This window comes from Lepidochelys kempii, chromosome 26 (assembly GCF_965140285.1).
Source record: "Lepidochelys kempii isolate rLepKem1 chromosome 26, rLepKem1.hap1, whole genome shotgun sequence".
NCBI lineage: Eukaryota > Metazoa > Chordata > Testudines > Cheloniidae > Lepidochelys > Lepidochelys kempii.
The window spans coordinates 1,646,615-1,662,728 of NC_136405.1; the positions used below are offsets into that span (position 1 = coordinate 1,646,615).

General features: G+C 51.0%; 1 protein-coding gene across 3 annotated transcripts in view; it reads right to left on the reverse strand.

Annotated features, from left to right (window-relative positions):
• Window positions 1-16,114, reverse strand: part of TACC1 (transforming acidic coiled-coil containing protein 1) — a 151,183-nt gene that overhangs the window by 73,186 nt on the left and 61,883 nt on the right. The window contains exon 1 of one of the 3 annotated variants that reach the window (XM_073324733.2): window positions 9,925-10,029. The exons of the other annotated variants lie outside the window; for them this stretch is intronic. The gene's annotated coding sequence lies outside the window, so the exon portion shown is untranslated. Of the gene's footprint in view, window positions 1-9,924; window positions 10,030-16,114 lie in introns of those variants that run through there. 3 annotated transcript variants of the gene reach the window in all.

Genomic DNA, 16,114 nt, shown 5'->3' on the forward strand with positions numbered 1-16,114 from the left:
AAGCGGGGGAGGGATAGCTCAGTGGTTTGAGCATTGGCCTGCTAAACCCAGGGTTGTGAGTTCAATCCTTGAGGGGGCCATTTAGGGATCTGGGGCAACAATTGGGGATTGGTCCTGCTTTGAGCAGGGGGTTGGACTAGATGACCTCCTGAGCTCCCTTCCAACCCTGATATTCTATGATTCTAAGGGGATGCTGACAAGATCCCGTTTTCTGGCAGATTTGCGAATGAGCCTTCAGCTCTCCCTGTTTGTGTACAGAGTGCATGACTTGTTGCAGTTGGTATGTAGTGGTTACTGGGCAATCGTCAACCATTCTTCAGCACTAGTGATTTTCATTTTTATTAACGATGACAAGCTGTAATCTGGATGTGCCTCTGTGGTTAAAATAACAGCCACGTATCGGTGTAATAATATGGAGTTATATCCTATTTTATTGAACTAAACATTACCATGCAAAGCTGTAATTGGAGATGGAGTATTTTACCTTTTGCATAGAAATCACAATCATTTGCACTTTTCTAGAGCCTTTTATCTGAGGATATCATTGACCTTCACAGTCATTAAGCCAGATCTTCTGCTGGTATAAATCACCATAGCTCCACCGAACTCAATGGAGCTACAGATTCACCCACGTGGAGGATCTAGCCCATCGTGTCTAGTCCATCTATCTGTCAGGTGCCCATCACTGTGTTATCTGGTCACATTAATTAATCAACCCTCTCAGATCCTCTGTAAGCAGCTGTTAGCCCCATTCCACAGTAAGAAGCTGAGGCACAGACTTGCCCAAGATCATGCTGCAAGACAGTAGCAGACCCACAGACAATATCCAGGAGTCACGATTCCCAGAGGTTCGGACTCCAAGCTCCGAACTAGACACACTTCCCTGCTCTCACCACTAAATCCATGTGCTGCCATTGCACTGTAGTGGTGCAGAAGATCCAACACTGTCTGCATTTAACTATATTACTCTCGTCCATAACATTAATGATACCGCAGCGATAGTCTGATATCAAAGTACCAGTATCCAGAGACATGAATCAAGTCCCATCATGTTTATGTTGGAATTGGCTATTTTCCAGGGTTGTTGGGTTTTTTTGTGAATTTGAGGGCTGTACCCTTCTTATATGTAATATGCTAAAGTGTACACTGGCAAAATGGCAAAGGCCATCGAAATCCCATCTACGCAGCAGGACATGTCCCAAGACCAGGGTTCTTAATGTTGCATTTTAGGAACAGACAAACATTTTTGTATGTAACAATTGCCAAATCTGATTCACAGCTGCTGAAAAATAATCTCCTCTTGAGTTTGTGTCAAGAGCAATCACAGGCTCAGTGGCTCTTATCTGGGGCAATCAGGAACCCAATCAAGGAATCCCTGATGAGGCAAATATTTCCATCAGCGCTGTGTTTCCCTGAAAATAGCCTCTACTCCTGGAGAAAACCATTCCACAGGAATGCTGCAAAGGATCTGGGGGTTACTGTGGATAACAAATTGAATATGAGCCAATAATGTGACGCATTTGTGAAAAAGACGAATATAATTCTGGGCTGCATTTAGCAGGAGTGTTTTATGTAAGACACGGGAGGTAACTGTCCTGCTCTATTCAGTACTGGTGAGGCCTCAGCTGGAGGACTCTGTCCAGGTCTGGGTGCCCCACTTAAGGAAAGATGTGGATAAACTGGAGGGAGTTCAGAGGAGAGCAACAAAAATGATAAAAGGTTTAGAAAACCTGACCTATGAGGAAAGGTTAAAAAACTGGCCATGTTTAGTCTTGAGAAAAGACGACGAGTGGGGGTGGGGAACCAGAGGGCTGGTATACAGAGGATGGAGATCGATTGTTCTCCATGTCCGCTGAAGGTCATACAGGAAGTAATGGGCTTAACCTGCAGCAAGGAAGATTGAGGTTAGATTTTAGGAAAAACTGCCTAACTCTAAGGGTAGCTAAGCTCTGGATCAGGCTTTCAAGGGAGGTTGTGGAATCCCTACCATTGGGGGTTTTTAAGAACAGGTTGGACAAACACCTGTCAGGGGTGGTCTAGGGTTACTTGGTCCTGCCTTGGCCCTTGGCCTGGTCTTGATGATCAGCATTTGAAACACATAGATGACAACATCGCGGCTTGAAGTTTTTCATTTGAACATTCCTTTTTTTTTTTGGGTGACAAAAAGTGGCCTTTTTGACAACAAGAAAACGTCTGTGGCCAATTCTGGGCATTTTTATAAAAAAAAATGAAAACTCAAAGACTGAAAACTTTTCAGTTTGGGGATTTTACTTTTTTGTTTGACAAAAACCCAAACATTTTCAAAGAAAAATGTCAACACAAAGGAAAACTCTTTTCTGTTTTCTTTTAAATTTCTTCCCACAGGAACAAAAAATCATCTCACCACAGCTCTATTGCTGGGTTGTTTCCTTGGGGGTTCGTCTGATGCGGTAAAATACTCCTTACTCATTTGGATGAGCCCTGCACTGCACGTACTCTCGTATCCACACAACACTGAAAGATGCCAGATGTTGTCCACATAAATAAAGACCCAGAATTTCTCCCTTCTGCATGCAAAGGGATCACAGACTACAGCATTTAGGATGGTTCTAATCACAGGAGCACGAAAACCATCCCAAATTCCCCAGAGTCTAAAGAAATTATTTTAGACAAGGGAAAATTACCTTCTGTGGTTCAGCTCTTTTCAGGGAAAAGTCTAATGGTCTGGAGGCTCCTGCTGCCCTGAGTATCACCCAGAAGAAAGCCAAGTCAGGTGAAAGCCACTGCAGTAGGTCTCCCACCCGAGTGCACGTTTAGGATGTGGCTAAAGCCAGCTGACATGTGCAGTGTCCCCTGCCAATGGCTGAGCAGTGCAAGCGGTTCCCAAGGCCTCCTTGACATGCAGGGGCATTGTCTGGGTTACTTATCAGTGGTAACTCCCAAAGAGTGGCCTCCAGCCATCCGAGGCACTTATTGTTCATCTCATTCAAGGATTTGATGGGTGGGGTGGGCTAATAACCCAAACAGCCATTTGTCCCTGAACAATCAAGAGCAGGGCTCAGAGAATAGCCTGGAAAAAGCTCCCTTAAGAGCCTAGTGGACAGCACAGCGACTGCTAAAGGGACATGGCAGGATAGTGTGTGAAGGACTGATCGCACTGGTGCAGCTGTTAGGCCACCCCTTGCTGTCTGCACTGGCAGTGAGATGATGCTGAATAGCGTGGCTCTTAGCCAAGCTCAGAGCAAGTGCAGGCATTTTGGTGGAGTGAAAGCCAAGGTGCTGCTGGACGAAGCTGTCCCTGGGGACACGGGGTGCTTTGTAGACTGGCTAGATGGTAGCCCGTGGAATGTTCTAATGTAGGCAAGGTTGAAGAGAGGACCTGACGGGCTCTTTACGGGCGAACACCTGCCTTCCGGTTACCCTGCAGGAGGGAAACCCTCGCAGTAAAACAGAGCTGAGAGCAGCCTTCCTTCAAGTGTGCCAGAGGTCTGGGTGTGCCCAGCTGCAGCAGGGGAAGCGCAGAGCCCTGATCTCAGGTCTCGGCAGGCAAGTGAAGAGGCAATGATTTTTGATGCCGTTGTTTTTACCTGCCACTTTTAAGCCTACACTTATTGTACATTATGCTTCTCAGCTGGGATCTTAAAGAACTGTTTTGTCTTGTCAGTTCCTGTAGTGTGTAGGTTTCAGAGGAGCAGCCGTGTTAGTCTGTATTCACAAAAAGAAAAGGAGGACTTGTGGCACCTTAGAGACTAACCAATTTATTTGAGCATAAGCTTTCGTGAGCGACAGTTCAATCCCCCAACTAACTAAACTTTGCATCCGATGAAGTGAGCTGTAGCTCACGAAAGCTCATGCTCAAATAAATTGGTTAGTCTCTAAGGTGCCACAAGTCCTCCTTTTCTTTTTGTAGTGTGTAGGATAGGCACTTTAATAGCTTGTAAGCCCTCTGGTGGTGGTACCTGTATTCTTTGTGTTAGAGGCAGTCTCGATGTAGCTAAACTGCATGTTTGTATTTACTTAGTAAACACAGTTACTGCATATATATTTGGTTGTGCAAACAGTAAAAGAAACAACAACTCCCCTGGGCTGAGATCAGAAAAGATGCTCCCCCTGACACTGACCCTCCCTAGATATGAGCTGGGGAGGGGGGGGGGGGAATGCAAGCAGAGTGTTTTCCAGTGGGTCTTTAGCCCAGGAGGTCTGTGCTGCTCATTGTGGGCACCTTAATCCAGCACCTTCAGGGCCAGATTTCCAAGTGCTCCTCACCCACTACCGGAGCCAGATTTTCTAAAGGGCTCAGCAGCCAACGTGCAGCCAATGTGCTGAGCTCTACTGAAAGTCTGGCCCCGATGTTGGTGCTGAACCTTACTGAAAAGTCCAGCCTTCCAATGTCATGTGCCCAGATGCCACATTTCTGGGAGCATCACACTAATCAAATAAGTAGTAACATGTTTTTAAGCCCTGAGATTTTGGATAGACTCCATAGAACACAGTGACCCCGGAGCCAGGCTTTGCCAGAGGGTAGCGTTGCTGGGCTCGGGAATCATGAACACCAGGATGGGCATTCACTGCTCCCTGCATTATTTCTGTCTCTTTCACTTTGCAGTTGTGGGGTAAGTATTGTCTCTGCCTCACCCACGGGTCTGACTAATACGGAAACAGCTGGAAACAGTTTGACATTCACAAGGAGCTGGTCTTTGCTCATAGTCATAACAGATCCTTGCACTGACGTGGTGGGAAGGAAAGTTACAAGGGCAGTGCCCTGAGACAGGCAGGACTCCTGTGGGCCAACAGAGCTCTTTAATTTTGCTGCCTCTGATTTTAAAATAACTCCCAGCAGCTATTTTCGTTTAAAATAGCTTTTAAAATGCTGCTGTTTTCTGCCTCTGTAAAGCCCAACATGCCTGCAGATGCAAAACACTACCATAACTGGCTGCATTTCAACTCAACCCTGCCACCTTGCCTCCCCAAGCAGACTGAAGATGGCTTTTTGGCTCCTGACCTCACTGCAGGGCTGTGGTGTTCTCTCCAGGCTTCAGTGATTTATCTCACAGATGTGCCTTCACCAGGCATCATGAGACAGGGAGTGCTGCCAAGCTGCAAGAATTCAATATTTCCTAAGAAATCGGTCCTGTCAAAACAGCCACCTGACCTTAAAGGGTGAATCCTCCCATAACACATAGGGGCCATCAGTGGCTCGCTCCTTCGCTAGATGGGCTGCCATGCAGCCACTGTCAAATGGAGCCAACACTCATGCAGCATGTGTGCATTGGCAAATGAACCTCGGTGGTGTGGGAAGGGGCCAGGCTGTTCTGTACCGGACGCTGAACGAGCGAAGGGGACATGCATGCTGTGTCAGCCTGCATGTGGGCAGAGCTCTTCCGGGGGTCTAATTACGGGGCTCAGGGCTATTTCAGTCACATCTGCAGACACAGTGCGCCGCTGGCAAAGGGGCCTCTCCATGCTACTGATAAACAAGTTCCCCCGTCACTGTGCTACTGTCAGATATTGAAGTGAGCTGTAGCTCACGAAAGCTCATGCTCAAATAAATTCGTTAGTCTCTAAGGTGCCACAAGTCCTCCTGTTCTTTTTGCGAATACAGACTAACACGGCTGTTACTCTGAAACCTGTCAGATATCGTCACACACACACACACACGTGCATTCACACACTCACACGCTTCCTAGGCTGACAATTATTGAGCCGTTCGTGAGAGAAAAGAGGGCTCTCGACCCCAAGAATCTAAATACTACGCTCTCTCATATCCCCTCACCCGTCGCTAGCTCTCAAAGCACTTGACAAACGTTAATTAAGCCTCCCAGCCCCCAGTGAAGTGGGCCAGGATTATTGTCCCGTTTTTCAGATGGGGAAGGTGCAGACACAGTGAGGTGAGATGACTTGTCCACTCGATAACACTCCTCCCAGAGTCTGGAAATGAGCACAGGTCTGAGAGTCAGGACACCTGGCTTCATTTCCAAGCTGTGGAAGGTATCACAGGACCTGTAATGGCCATGCACAGCAAACAAGCCCTTGGCTATTCAGGCCCAGCTGAAAGCATTGAAGACTGGCTCCCGATGCTGTGTATTGCATGCCAGTAAACCAGTTTCCCAGAGGGAAGCGACTGGCTGTCCTCGGGATCATCCAGAGGCAGAAACACAGCAGGCCTGTCCTGCAGAGAAACTTAGACAACCGCCGACCTTGCTTACGCAGCAGCCAGACGCGGTGCCTGAGCACAGAGAGCACTGGGAATCTACTTACTCAAAAGGCTGCAGAGAAATCCACCGCGGAGTCCCTGCTCCTTCCCGTGAAGTTCAGAACAGCTTCCTGCCGTCGGCCGCAGCCCCACAGCCCTCGGGCACCCTCAGGACCGACGTGCGTGAGCCGGCCTGTGTAGCGGCTGCTGCCAGCAAAGAAACAGCTGGTAATAATTAGTCAGAATCTAATTCCATGAAAAGTTCTATGTGCCTGGAAAAAGAGCGCACCAAGCCCTTGCCTGCTGCCCTGGGGCTCAGGTTTTATGTTTTGTTTCTGGGGAACATGACTAAGGCTGTGTCTGGCTGTCACAGGGAGTCTGGCTTAAATGCCTCCTTGGAGCCTCCGGATTCCTCGTTGAATGCTACACAGGCTCCAAACCTGCTCCAAGCACAGCACTTGTGGGGGCTGACGGGGACAGCAGACAGTGCTGCTGCAGAGGCTTTACTGCCGTTAGGAGGCTCTGCCTCCCAGCTGTCTCACACCCTACCTTGCCTACGTGAGAACATACAAACGGCCAGACTGGGTCTGGCCAAAGGTCCATCTAGCCCAGTAGCCTGTCTGCTGACAGTGGCCAGTGCCAGGTGCCCCAGAGGGAATGAACAGAACAGGGAATCACCAAGTGATCCATCCCATCACCCATTCCCAGCTTCTGGCAAACAGAGGCTAGGGACACCATCCCTGCCCATCCTGGCTAATAGCCATTGGTGGACTTATCCTCCATGAACTTATCTAGTTCTTTTTTGAACCCTGTTATAGTCTTGGCCTTCACGCCATCCTCCGGCAAGGAGTTCCACAGGTTGACTGTGCTTTGTGTGAAGAAATACTTCCTTTTGTTTGTTTTAAATGGGCTGCCTATTAATTTCATTTGGTGACTCCTAGTTCTTGTGTTATGAGAAGGTTTAAATAACACTTCTTTATTTACTTTCTCCACACCAGTCATGATTTTATAGACCTCAATCATATCCCCACTTAGTCGTCTCTTTTCCTAGCTGAAAAGTCCCAGTTTTATTAATCTCTCCTCATATGGCTGCAGTTCCCATACCCCTAATAATTTTTGTTGCCCTGTTCTGAACATTTTCCAATATATCTTTTTTGAGATGGGGCAACCACATCTGCACGCAATATTCAAGATATGGGCGTACCATGAATTTATATAAAGCCAACATGGGAACATGCAGCATTCTTGGCTACCTGAAGCAGCCTCTGAGAGAAGGGATGCTGAGCCGGGACCCCTGAGGGTTAGGTGCTGAGGGTTACTAGGCAGAAGCTAAAAACATCACTAACTTTAAGGGAGACCTTTGTGTCTGGAGAAAGGTTACTGTCCCCTGACTTCCATGGGCAGAGAGGCCCCTGCACATTGCCCTGCTTCTTGATTATCGGAAGCATCTGTGTGGTGTGAACACGAGTTGTCTCTCTTGCACGGACCAGCTGCTCCCCCTTAGCAATGCCAACAGTGTCATGATGAAGACCTTGGAGGGGGGCTCCAGGTAACTGCACAGACCCCAAGCAGTGAGGGTGGCTGAAAGTCCGTGGCTGTATCTCATGGCTAGGTTCCTGTTGAGCCAGAAGGCCACAGGGAGGTTGTTGGTTGCCACAGGTGTCTTAGGGCTGTTGGGCCCAGTGCTATAAGAGGAGAGCGTCGAAGCGCTCTGTCAGAGACACTGACCTTTCGGAGAGATGTCCCGTCTTCCTATCTCTGATGGGTACCCAATGGTGACCCCATGGGCTGGGGAGAAGGCTGCACTGTTCCAGGTGTTGCCTTTCAGAGGCGGAAGGTCCTTCCTGTTCATCCCCAGTGCTGGCAGGGCCGGCAGATGTTAAAATTCTCAGGGTACTTTGGGAAAAGAGAGCGGGATAGCTCCAGTGTCCCACCCCATTCCCGCCCTTCCTCAGGATCTATGCGCAGGGCTGGGGGTGAGCGCAGGATGTCTGCTACATTGGCTTGCATTGTTGGATCATATTAAAGAAGGTCTGTATTAAAATCACAAATGAGTTTGATTCCCCAGAGTTTAAATTCCAGGGTATTACTAATTAAGAGGTCTCTTGGTTTTTGGTACTGTTTCTCTCCCTCTATGTGTGAAACTTGCAAGCTGCTAATTGTGTTAGTACATTCTAAGACAGAGTCTGTTCTCAAAGCAATTCACAGAGAGAGAGACTCAAAGCAATACTCAGTAACAACAGAAACAGCACCCAGAGACTCCCCGCCCTTTTGTTGTATTAACAATTGTGATTAAAATAGAGATAGAGGATGTATATGGATGGATGCTTGGTGTGGATAACAACTGAATGATCAGGGAGGTGCCAGCCTAAGATTCCAGTGTCCATCTGCTGAAGGTGTCAAATGGAAATAACCAGAGGACCCCCGGGGGGCAGACTGGAATCCACCCAACAGCCTCAAGAATGGGAGAACCAAAGAACAAGATAACATCTGGCAGCACGGAGCCGTCAGGAATGTGCCATCTGCCGATTGATTCGGCAACAGCATGATGAAGCAATTCCCATAGACTGGCATAGGAAGAAATTCCTATAAAAATGGATTCTAGAAAGTGAGAACTTTGGGGTCTGATTCTGCAAACCAACTTCCAGGAGCATCAGATGTGCATCTGACGAGGCCCTGCTCCCTCCTCGTATCCAGGCCACCTGGCCAGCGGCTTGGCATGAGCAACTCTAAGGCTGGTAACTGTGATAACAACCTTGCAGAACCTGTGTGTGTGTGTATGAATGAATGTGTGAATAAATATGAGATAGAATGGAATGTTATAACTAGAATTAACTGCTTACTATGATTCTTTCTGTATTCACAATAAATGTGGTATTTTGCCTTTTTCCCTTTAATAAGATCCTGCTGGTTTTTAATTTATTGGTATAACAGCATGGCCCCTGCACTGCCAGCACCAGCTCACCCCTGCACAGGGCTCCCTGGGGGTCAGGAACATGATAGGTGCTGGAGAAAACCCAACCAGCTCTGCTCTCCTTCTGGGAGAAAGGGAAGGGGTCTGGGATCAGGGGGCGTTGGCTCGTGGGGATGTTACTGGATGCCCCAATCTCTGCCTGGCTAAGAATGGAAACTTTAGTTCTCTAACACTTGAAAGCAGCCTTCACTCACAGCCCTGGCTGCAGCTGCCTCATGACAGCCCTGCGCAGCATCTCTTCCCCGCAGCGCCTTGCTACAGCACCCTTCCAGCGGCTCTCCCCCGCATCAGCCCACCCACAATCCATGCACCCAAGTTCCCAAGGCACTTCAAAGGAGCACCCAGGCAATCGGAGTCTGCGGTGCAGGAGGGTCTGAGCAACTCTCTTCCACCAGGAGCCGGCGGTTCTAGGAGCCCGTTCCCCATTCCGAGGAGGAAAATACCCATTTCCAAGGGCAAGGGGACAATCCCACTGCTGTGAGCAACATGACCTCATGAATAAATAAAGCAATTCTCCATCACAGCAGCTACCTCTCAGCCCTGTGATGGGGCCACAACCACCTCCCCTCCCAGTCAGGCCAGGCCCCATCCTGCTCATGCCAGAGTCAATAGGATCCGTGCCTCTGGTTTCCCCAGGAGCAGGACTATGCCCCAACTCTTCTCCTAGGAGTAGGCAAAGGTGCAGGGAAAGTAACCCCGGCTGAAGCTTGAATTGCTGCCAGCCCCTTTCCCCCACAGTCTGATGAGAAAGCTCCAAGAGCTCCCTTTCCTTCCCTACCTTTCCAGCTGCTGGCTTCTCCCGGGTTTCTTTGGTGCTTCGACTCTCACTGCACTACCTGCCTCTTGCTTCTTGGAAAGCAGCGAGCAAGCCCTGCACCGGGAAGGGACTGTGGGGAAGGAAGGGGATGGCCAGCAGCAGAGCGGGACAGACGGTGGGGGGGGATATCTTTCCGAAGGCTACGAGCTAAAAGGAAAAGGATGTTTTGTAATATTTGGCCAGCACTTTGCAGGCAGAGAGAGGAAATCAGCCATGCCCTAGGGAGCGCAGAGGCAGACCGCTCTGGCCGAGGCTTACAGATCAGCAGCTCCCGAGCTTGCCTGCAGTTTAAAGCCCTGTTCAGACCTTGTATCTTACTCTCGTCCCCCCGCCCCCATTAATTATTTTTTTTTAGCAGAGGCCCCATTGGCGTCATGCCATAAAAATGTGCTTGTGGGATACTTGGCAGGCAGGGCCTCTCCCCAGGGGAGAATTTCTCCTCTTACAGAAAAGACGGGTCACATGTTCACCAGCCTCTGGCCGGTGAGGGGAAATAGGAGGGTTTTCTGCGTAGGCTTTCCTGATGAGTTTCTACAACTCACACAAAGCTGGGAGAGGAGAATCTGGTCCTGGTGAAAGGTGCATGATTTGATGGGCAGCCTGGGAGGCGGAGGTGCCTCGGTCCAGCCCGGGTATCAACGCTGCAGACCTGGCCTCTGCTGCCCCACCAATGGGCCTCAGGGAGCGAGGGGGAGTGGGGTCTGCTCAGCCTTTGGTCTCTTGGCTGAGCCTACCAGCAAACGGGGTAGCAGATCTCTAACTGGGGGAAGGGGTTCCTGAGGCGATGAATCCCCAGGGTGGGCTGTTTGTGGTTGCTGACCCCTGCCAAGTGTGTGCAGTTGTGTCTAGCTTGCTGCCAGGCTCCTTGTGCCAGGAGGGCAAGGGGCTCCATGGTGCAGAGGAGTCACCCAAGAACGGGGGAACTGGAGAGCTGGCATAGTTTGTCTGCTCCCGGCTCCTCTCCGCCAGCACATGACACCGTCTGGCCCACCCCCACCTCCCCTCACTCAGTCCAGGGGCTCCAGATGCTGCCCCACCCACCCATTGGCTGGGCTCCCCATCAATGGTGCAGGCCCCTGGACTCCCGCCAGCCTGTAGGCCAGCATCAGGGCAAGTTACTCCAGAGAGACGGAGCCAAGCTCCGGGCTGGTGTCAGTGGTGGAGCTGATGGAGCGGCACTGGCTCCTAGCAGGTCCGAACTTGGCCCGTTACTGATAACCATGGTAGGGCTTGAAAGGGGTCTGAGACAGACAGAGGCAGGCATGCTCCCAAGGGAGTCAGGATGACACTGTCACTGCTTCTCTGCCTTAGGGCATGAGCTGGGAAGCTCAGGGAAGGACTCCCCACCAGGGGAACATGTCCCACGCTGGCCCGCTGAGTTATGGGTTGCTCTGATTACTACCTGGGGTAGCAGCAGCCAGTGTCTGCCAGGCACTTTCCAAACACGTCAGGACAGTCCCTGCCCCCAGGGGCCCACGACGGGTGGCGGCCAGTAAACGGCAGCACAGCAAAGAACAGCCGAGTGGGACCTGCTGCCTTCGCCAGCCCTGCCTCTCAGCTGCGAGACAAGCAGGGAGCTAAGGGATCGGTTCTCAGTGTTATGGCAGCACCCAGGGCCCCCTGCCAGGTTAGGACCCCACTGGGCTGGGCTCTGCCCAGACTGACAGCAAGAGACCCTGCACTCGACCTTGGAAAAAAGCGCACTCTGGGGGTGTGCGTTTCTGAAGGGGAGGAGTCAGGGTTCCCCAAACAGGGCTCAGGGCCCGCCCTTTCGGGGCACGTCTGCACTAGGAGCAAGGTGTGTGCTCACCTCATATTAAACTGACATTAGGTCAAATCCTAGTGAACACAAGGCAGTTTGTGGTTCTCCCAAGAGTTCGCAGGTTGAGGTAAAGTCTACAGGGGAGCCTAGGGCTTATCTGGAGCTGCGAACTCATGGGAAAATCCACAACCTGGATTTTACCTGGTGTCAGTTACACGTTCACTACCAGGAGGTTAGAGCCTTGTACCCTAGTGAAGACAAGGCCTGGGTAGATGCTCCCCCAGCGGGTGGGTGGGGGGTTTGAGGGAGGGGGGGTTACTTGTTCTGCTTGCTCTTCTGAGGTTTCCCCACAAGGTGGCAGCATTATTATTCCAAAAGGTATCCCTGACCGAAGACTGGCCCGTTTCCCGCAGGGGAGGGCTGAGTTCTGAACAGCCCCTGAAGATCCCCAGTTCAACAGGGCTGGGCTGGCTCCGCAGCGCCCAGTCACTCATGGAATGAACTCCCGCTCTCCCATAGTTCCAGGGCCCTGTGCAGGGATCTCCGGCTGGTGGAACGGGCATTTCCTGGACCGAGACCAACACTACAGGATCTCTTAGCAGTAATAGAAAATCCCCAAGCCAGAGCTGGAGCCACATAAGCATCGATTAAGAATGAGTGCCCTGGGCCGTCGGCTCTTTCTGTGAGGGTGCTGCAGGATGGCTTGGCTTCCACACTCATTGTCCCCTTTGCAACGTTAGCCTATTGTTGTTATTTGTCTTGTGGCAGTACCTGGGAACCTCAGTCAAGGACCAGGGCCCCCTTCTGCTGAGCACAGAACAACAGAATGTAACAAAATAAACAGCCCCAGACACACTATTGCCAGCCCCAAATGTGAAAAAATTCATGGGTCAGGTCCTTACTTTTTGAATGAAAGTGGAGAGTCTCATGTAGTCACAGACTCCCGCAGGTGCAGCTCGAAAAAAGACCCCACATACTGTGACACTCAGTCAGGCCACACCTACCTTTCCTCTCTCATTTGCTGCTGAGAAGTCAGCTGTGTCTCCCCTGGGCCCCCGACATCAGCCACTTGTTAAACTTTCAAATGAGCACCTTCGCGCTCTCTCCCACATTGTAAATATCTGCAAAGCTACCTCACGAGCCACCTTCAAACGCTCCTCTACTGTGCTGACTACATAAAACGTGACAATCATGAGGTCATTCTTTCCTAACCTTCCCAGTCTGTGTATCCAGCGCGTCTCGTGTCTTCTGCTTACTTTTGTACTCTCGTTGGGGCAGGGACCGTCTTTTTGTTCTGTCTTTGTATAGCACCAGAGGGGCCCGGACTAGCGCCTAGGAGCCTTCTCATAAGATAAATAATCAACCATCATCACAGGCAACACTGAAGACAGGAGTCAACAGGTGAACAAAAGAGACAAACAAGATGGGAGGCTGGGGGGATAAGACAAGTCGACCAAAGTTTCAGCCCCCGAAGTGAGTATTTCCGAGATCTGCGAGCACGTGAAACAAAGCGTTTTGCCACTTCGGCTCTTTTAGTCTATTGTGAACGGATATGCTACAGGCCACTCAGCACAATCTGGCAGGCGGAGAGTGCCCAAGGACCAGGCTGGGGGGGTGCGGGGAGAGCAAGGGATCAAAGGCGATTTCACACTTCTTAATGCTCACAGCGTTTCCCTTCAGAACTGCCCCTCTGAGCTGTGCGCAAAGCAGGGTGATTAATAGGGCTCGGTTCCCATCTGGGCAGTGCAGGCTCCCAAAGCCCTGCAGAGGCAGAGAGTGCCAGGAGCCTGCAGAGGGAGCGCAAGGAAAGGAAATGAAGGAAGATGGGTCCGCAGAGCAGCCATTTCAGCTTGGCAAGGAAAGCTGCTGTGGGTGGAGAAGGGGAAGAACCGCCCATGGGGGCGTGGGGTTATTGCTTTGGAAGGAGTGAGAGGAGGGGGTGGGGGAGAGAGGCTGCTTGGAATGGGCCACACACACTGGGGGGCATATTTTTTTCAATCAGGTTCCATAAACATGAGATGAACTGAGCTCCCCTGGAAGTTGCTCTTTCCAGATTCATATTCTCTCTCTCTCTCTCTCTCTCTCGTGGAATGGGGGCAAGAAGGCTGCACTTGGCGGGGGGTGGGGGTGGTTCAAAGCTGCTCTTCTCACTACAGCTGCTAGGAAAAAGGGGAGGGGGACAGTGCATGGGAGAGGAGTCTGCATCCTCTGGCATAGCCTTCCAGTCACACCACGCCACCCCCCAGGAGACATAACCTGCTCTGCCATCCTATGGCCTCGCTCTGCTTCCAGCACTATCTGCAGAACCTTTCACAGGTGGGCTCTGTCGGCGGAGGGGCGCTCGGTCACCCCACCTCACGCTCCGCCACACAGGCTTTCACAGCAGCTGGAATAAAACACACCACTCTGCCTCGGTTGGAAGAGGCTCTCGTTCATCCATGCCCTGGTGGCCACATCCTGACAACAGCTCTGTCTACCGTAGAGTGCCCGTCACAACGGCATCGAAGCGCCTGCCACATCAGAAAAGTAACCCAGGCTCCTTAGTCAGTGGCGCCCGCAGACGTAGACACGTTACACACAGCACATACCATGGGGGGACGGGACAAAAGAGGAAGTTTGCCCTGGGCCCCCAGGTGCGAAAGTCCCCAGACTGAGTGGCATTACACCTTGCATCTTGGGCTGCAGTGCTGCTCCCAGAGGCCCCTCCGTCACAGGGAAGGAGCAGCTGGCCCAAACCTGAGTGGTGCCAGGCTAAGTTACAGTGAGAGTGGTTCTGCGAAGAATGCCCGAGGGTGCCCTACCTAAGTTAAGGAGAGGGTACTTTGGCATGTGTGTAACAAAACAGGTGAGCACTCCCCCTGAATTCATTGGAACGACCCGGCGGCTGAAAGTCACAGATAGGCTTAAGTATCCTCTTGAACTGCACGCTAATTCTTCCCACTTTACCCAGATAAAAGCTCTTCCTGCAAGTCAAAGGAGGAGCACCAGCCCACACCAGCTGAGGATCGGGGCCACGGAGCGCGTGCATTGCCAGTGAGGGGAGCAGAGCTGGGCTCAAGAGTGTGGATTGTTAGCCAGAAACTGCATGTTAAACACAAAACTGGTTTGGACGACCCAGGGTGTAGGTTAGCAGCCCTGTGTGTGGAGCGTCTGTATGGACGGCCAGCACTAGCCTCACCCAGGTGCTGCCCCGGCCTGCCCCTACAGCACCGGCATTTAGCTGCTAAGCTAGCTCGAGCCAGGAGAGGGAGGGGGCGTATCTTCCAGCAAGTCTCCCCGTATGGTCCCTTCAGCAGAGGGCAGTGGTGTGTGCACGTGTTTGCTTAATTACTGGCTGGCCTCCAGCACCTAGAACGTCATCCCCAATCTTGCTCTTTCTTTTCATCTGAAACTTCCTGTTATTTATCATTTTCATTCTTTACCTCTTCAGCAGTGCAGAAAATTGGCACTTAATTTGCCCTGGGAGCCAATGCTTGGTAGATTAATTGACCCTTGTTGAATCCCCCATGTAACGTCTCGGTTAGTAAGCTCAGACTTGTGCCACATTCATTTCCTGTTCACTCATTGTCTTATCTGCCCATTCAAGAGACCTTATTTGAGTTCAGCTCAGAGCCAAGAGTCCCGGAGAAAAAACCCAGCTGCTGGGGATGACGGGCTGAGAGAGGCCTGAAATACACAGCTTTGCAGGCTTCAGTGGAGCTGGCTTTCCAAACAGGCTTTCCTGCAACCTCAGGTCATTCACTGTCTCCAGGGAGCAACAGTTTGCGCATCACCCAAGCACTTGTGAAGCCCTGACTCCCTGCAGGGGAGAGCTGAGCTGCTCAGAATGCCCCCTCCCTGCGAGCTGCACTCAGACCAGTCTGAGCGTCTTTCTCTTCTGTTCCTCTGTGAACTGCCCAGCAGACAAATCTAATAACTGCCACATTTCAGTGAACTGCCTTTGGAATAACAGATCCCAGAGTAATGTAATTACCAGGGCCGCCCACGCGTTCAGCAGGAATCGCTCCAAACTCAGAGCATCCTGCCACAATCCTGACTTTCCCAGTCATTTCCAAGGGCTGGTCCCAGTTGTTTGCCTTTGTGCGTGCTGCAAAGACCTTACAGCGAGCGTGCTGTTTTAGGCTGGGGGAGTGCAGACTGTGTGGAGCAGTGAGCACAAAACTTGCACTAAAAGCAAATGCATAGCCATCACCCAAACACACTCTCGGCTTAGCTCCATTTTCCTCTTTGCATCATTTGGGACAATTCAGAGCCTAATACAACTCCATGTGTGGCTCATGACTCAGGCAGAGCTGTATTAGGACCAGGGGCTAGCAGCAGACTACGATTTTCCAGGAGAATTGGGGCATTGTAGTATGTCGTGGAAAGACCGAATTCTTAGTTCTTGGG